Source organism: Meleagris gallopavo, chromosome 5 (genome assembly GCF_000146605.3).
Source record: "Meleagris gallopavo isolate NT-WF06-2002-E0010 breed Aviagen turkey brand Nicholas breeding stock chromosome 5, Turkey_5.1, whole genome shotgun sequence".
NCBI lineage: Eukaryota > Metazoa > Chordata > Aves > Galliformes > Phasianidae > Meleagris > Meleagris gallopavo.
Window position 1 is genome coordinate 41,816,365 of NC_015015.2, and position 6,077 is coordinate 41,822,441.

At 34.1% G+C, this 6,077-nt stretch overlaps 1 pseudogene; it reads right to left on the bottom strand.

Moving 5' to 3' along the window:
* Positions 1-541: 541 nt before the first annotated feature.
* LOC116216727 lies at positions 542-701 on the bottom strand (annotated as a pseudogene).
* Positions 702-6,077: the final 5,376 nt, after the last annotated feature.

The window sequence follows — 6,077 nt, forward strand, 5'->3', positions numbered from 1 at the left end:
TATGTGTGGATAATCTATTCAATTAAATGGGCAAGGTCATCTCACTAACTCACTGAGGCACGTGATTATGACACTCATTATGGATACATTCTGCAGTCTGGTAGCTGCAGTCAGCTTAGTGATTCTCTTATATTAACTGATGTAATGCTTCTCACTCTGATTAATTATAAAGGGACACATCTGCTGTTTCAGCCAGAGAGTAAGACAAATGTGAGCAACAGTGTTAGAGAAGGCATTTGCATTGCTCTTAGCCTAGTTTACAAATAAATATATAGTTTATTTTATGAGATGTGTGCAATCTAACTGAAAAGCATAGAAAAGCATAAAAAGCCAGCACACTCAAAAATTTACATTTTGTTCTGAATTATAATCATCAATACAAAGAACCCTGAACTAGAACAAAACATTTCCTTATGTGCTTTAAAATACACCTTTCAGATGACCTGGAAGCCTAAAATTTTCTTTTTTAGCAACCCTTTAATTAATAAGCCAGTAAGTACTGCTGTGTCCAATTCACAGATGTGCAACAAGTCATAACTGGGTGGTATGGCCACAAATAGCACTTACATGTTCTTAGTCCTCTGCCTGGACCCTTTCTGTAACCATGCTCATATTCACTAAAATAATGAGTGATTTACTAAAGTAAGAATCACAGAATCATAGTACTACACATGATCTTAGCCAAAAGGCCAAGAAGCAATAGGAATAGAAGAAATATATATAAACCAGTTAAAAAAGAAAAAAAGGATTAAAAAAAAAAAAGAAAGAAAAAGAGCAGTTTTTATGCCATATGAGATGTATTTAAAAGCAGAGATGGTAAAGCAGTAGTAACAATGGGATTTGTAGAGGTTTACTAGAAACCTAACTATTATTAACAAGAACCACTGATTTTTAAGAAAAAACTACTTTGTGCTGCATTCTGCAACACAGAAATGAGGCACTTGTTTTCTCCAAATTTTTATAATCCCAGTACAAGACAAGAACCTACAGATTAATACAGACAAAGTACCTGCTTTTCTTTTGTCTAATAGCACACTTTTATCTTTTAATGAAAGGGTGAGTATAAAAATTAAGGTATAAAAAATCCCTGGTTTTAAGGTATAGGTAAATAGGCAAGACTAACAGATTTCTTCAATATTCACGCCTCCTAGGAGACCATTACCTTGAAATCATTACCCTTATTTATTTTTCAGTTTCATGGATTGTGTAAACTTTTAATGAAATAATACATAAAAGTGGGTTTCATTCAGCTACAAATGCTCATTAATTGTTTGCTAATATAGCACATTTTTTTTTGTTCTATTTAGTCTCCAGGCATTATTATAATGAAGAACAATTGCTTTATAAAGAAAGTTGTGCAAATACTGTAAATCATGACTTCTTTTGCATTCTGCTAATTTGCCCTGCTGAACTTTTTTTTGTTAATTAACTTTCTACTGTTTGTCATTCTGATTAAATAGAGTAGGCAATTACTTAGTGTTACATAAAGAGCTATAAAACCTTTAAAAAAAAAAAACCTCACAACAAAAACCACATACAGAAAAAAAATATATATATACACCCGATAACATAGAAAAAAAAAAATTAAAAGAAAAAATCCTAACTGTCTTCAAAAGTTCCACAAGATTAAGCAGACAAAGAAAAAAATCCAAAATAAGGGAAAAAAAGTATGGTCAGTGTAGCAGTAAATTAAAACAAACAAACAAGCAAAACAGGTAAACTCACCTGTTTAGTGTTTAGATCAGGGAGAAGGAATTGAATAAATTTTACAACGCAAGTACATTGGATTTACTCACAGGTATTTACTAATAATCTGAGCATTGGTAAATACAGGCAGTAAAATCTGACATTTGTTGGAAATCTGTTGATGTCATTATTTTAGTGATAACTGGACTGCAGTCTCTGCGCTCAGCCACAAAACTCATTTTTTTGTTATTTCACTTGTATTTATCACATCTCATTCAAACATTACAATTAGGTTGGATGTCAGGGAAATTCTTTACAGAGAGAGTGGTGAGGTGATGGAACAGGCTGCCCAGAGAGGTAGCGGATGCCCCGTCCCTGGAGTTGTTCAAGGCCAGATTGGATGGGGCCCTGGACAGCCTGATCTAGTATGAAATGTGGAGGTTGGTGGCCCTGCATGTGGCAGGGGGGTTGGAGCTTCATGATCCTTGAGGCCCCTTCCAACCCTGGCCATTCTGTGATTCTGTGATTCATCTCCAGAAATAGACCAATAATACAAATGGCTGAATAAGCTCTATTTTTGCTCTATCTAATATCACATAGAATAGGGAAAATATAGCATTCTGGAGGTGAATTTCTGAAGAAATCCCATTGCAGACAAATTTGTTATAGTGAGTATGAGTAAAACAAATGTTTACTACTATCAAGTTTGTTACAATTTGCCACACTGGCACTAGAGACATACACACAGTAAAGGTACTTGAAATGCTGTCCTGGATTAGTTCAAAAGGATTTTTAGCTTTTAGGAAAGGACAGCATCTTCATAAAGATTAATTTTGACTACAAAACTGCAAAATGGAAAAGCATAGCATGTTCATAAGAAAACTAAGCATGATCAATTTCAATTTCACCAAATAATGAAAATAATTTTGATCAAAAGAAGTTTGGATATTTTCACACAAAAATATTTGTTCTGAAAAATGTCGCTTCAATAACAATTAGCATGTTTCCTTATTAATTCATGTTTAATAAACATCACAATACTTTTGTCAGTTAAGAAAAATGAGACAATTTGAAGCCATACATACTTATTAAAGATACATACTTATTAAAGATGATTTATTAAGTAAGTGTTACATTTGCAGACTCTTCTCTATCAAGAGGCATTATCCAAACTAGTGGTGAATAGATGGAGTTCTATAATGTGATCTTTAGGGGAAATAACTGAAACTTCAGCTCACAGAGCTCTTTCTCTGAAAAGCACAAAACAGTTCAGAGGTGGTATCGATGTAAACGTTACAGGGGAGAATGTCTAAGTCACTTGGAAGAAACTACAGCTTTCGAATAATGGTGTTTCTTTGCAGAAGCTGAACTTGCATCAAATTGTTGACTTCAATAAGATGAATGTGGAAGAAAATGGGAAGAAGCAGGTTTTGAAACTAATAGTGATGGGTCTCTAATTCTGTAACAAGTAGCAGAAAAAAAAAGCAGTAAAGTGAGGGTTCAATCCAAGGCAGAGTTGGATGCAGGCAAAGTTTCATATGTAGATTTGGCTTCTTTAGTAGAAATACTGTTAGGAATATTGTAATAGAAAAGAAAGCATGAATAATAACAAAAGAATGATTAATGATTCTACAAAATTAATGTGCTTAACGAGCATTTTAGAGTTTTATTTGGTTCTGTTAATTTTGTACAGCACCTGTGCTCTAACACGGGTCCACCTTGAAAAGTAATTATCCCTTTTATACATTAGATCCTAAATCTATATTTTATATCACTCTTCCCTTTCACAGAAGTGAAAGAAGTATCATGAATAATATTCACCCTCACAATAGCCTTGACTAGAAATTCCAATAAAAAGTGCACTGGATGTGTACAAAAGGGACCTTGCCCCAAGAATTGCAATATATCCTTTCATTTAACATGACAGAAGAATGGCAAAAGTTGTACCAGAATGACTAGTGAAAAAAAAATTAAGTATCGTTTTCTAGATAAAAGAGCGAAACTTAAGGTCTAATTCATTATCAAAGCTCAAGTTATGTTGACCACATTTGAAGGATGGACCAACATATCAATAGCACTTTATAAAATAGCCTGGTTCCCACCAGGGAATTAATTAAATCACCCAGTAAACAAGCAGATTTCCATAAATTTTCAACATCTGCTTGATTTAAAAAGTTCTCTTAGTATCCAAGGGAGTGCAATGCTGGCCTTTTACCTCTCTCAGAACCAGTTTCACCTAAGACAAGTGAAGAGTCTCTCTCCCCTCAAGCCAACACAAATACTTTAGATTTGCAACATGGTGGGATTTCTTACTACCAGTGACAGTATTAAAGAAAACATACTGAGACTCTTTTTTCCTAGCTAGCCCCAGCTAGAGGGAGTAATTCTACACAGCATTTTCTACAGTGACATGGCTAGCTAAGGAAGAGCCTACCTCCAGCTTCTTGCTCACTGATACCAGCGACAAGGTGCTCGCTGGACAGTGACTATGCAGCCCTGTATGGGGAGGTGCTGAGACCACAGACACTAGGGAAAGAGTCTCATGGGCTGACCTCTCTAAAAGGCAACATGTCACACAGCTGTATCCTCTGTCACCAGACTTCTCCAATTCTACAGAACAGTTAGAAATCCTGCTTTGGAACAAGAGGAATTGTGAGACTAAACATCTCCTGTTTAGTTATTTCAGTGTTAGCAAAACTGAGTTCTTCCATCAGATCTGAGCCCTGAGTTGCTAAACTATGGCTCATGCCACAGTTTCATGCACCTAAATACATCTTAAAAATGCTTTTTAATGTTTTGCCTTAGGTATTCAGTTACAATCTTAGTTTTTTTTTGCTTTGTTTAGACAATAGTATGGAAAATATTTTTCCAGTAACTCAGTGAACTTTTATTTCGTATATATTACAGTACTTGTAGTCAAATCATTTGTGCCTTTCACATGCACACTGATTGGGAGAAGAGCACTGTTATTCTTTGTATGATGTTTACCATGATATTTTAATTGCATGTATCACTTGCATTACTCATGAAAGTTGCTACTAACAATCCCTGGATCCTTTACACAGCAAAGATAGGAAAGAGATGATAGTAGTGTAAAAGAACACCATTTATACATCCTAGTTTGACCTACAGGACCAGTCTCTCAAGAAAGAAAGAAAGAAGAAAAAAAAAGATAATTCATAATTCCCTCTATGTTTACTCACAGCCTGACACCAACAATAATTTTTACTAACAAACATACCAAATATAGTTGTTTTTTTTTTCCTTTGGTTCAAAGGATTCTTTATGGGAACAAAGACAAACACTGATTCTTACAAATCTTAAATTCCAACAATGATTAGCTAAAGAACAGGGTTATGGAAGTTATTATTGCTTCTGAAATAAAAACATGGACTAACTTCTTTAACCATGGCAAGCTAAAACCCATGATAACTTCAAATGACAATGAATGTTGATCATCAGTCAACGAAGATTTGTGACAACCCAGTAATCTGTAAAAAATACTACCTTAAATTAATAATAAGAAGAATGAGAACATAAAACGATCGCCTATTTATTTTTTAAAAACAGCTTTGTTTTGAAACCAATGGAAATTTACATGGTAAAAATCAAGTACATACAGAGGACCTTAGTGTATCATTCATTAGGAGTACTATTATTTATTAAGTATTACTTCATTTAAACTCTAAAATAATTGAAACTTTACTTTCACGATAAGAAGGGAAAGTATTATTAAATATGAAAGGTAGAGCTAAGGTGTAATTTTCCCTTCCATAATATGACTGAATATCATAGAAATCATATCTATAAAAGTGCTTATATAGGAAGATGAGTTAGCTGTTATTCAGTCAGGCTCAGGGGATAAAGCTAAAAATTTCTGTGAAGAGCAGCATCAAAGAAAAATTGAGGAATATTTCAAAACAGCATGAAGGAGAAACTAAGGCCCAATTAAAATCAAAGTAATAAAAGGAACATGAATTTTGGGAATGTGAAAAGAAAGGAAAAGCATAAATGCTGTGTGCAGGTTAGAACTAAGATTAATAAGTCAAAATTATAACCAAATCCTTACATCTTGCAATGTATGGTTTCAAATTATTAATGTAAAATTATCAGTTTTCATCAGTGCAGCTAGCAAACATAGTCCTTCCTACGTAAACATCCCTGCACTCTGCTTGTCATCTTCTACTAATTAGAGATTAGAAAGCCCAAACTACTTTTCCCAAGGTAAAGAAAGGCTCTGTGGGTGTTTCCAGCATTGAACTGAGAGCAATGTACTTGCTCAACAGATACACACAAATCAAGTCTGCTGTAGAATAATTTTTTGGTGCTATAACAAACTATGAACAGAAAAAAACCTGAAAGATTTACTTGTTTACTTGATAAACTAGCCA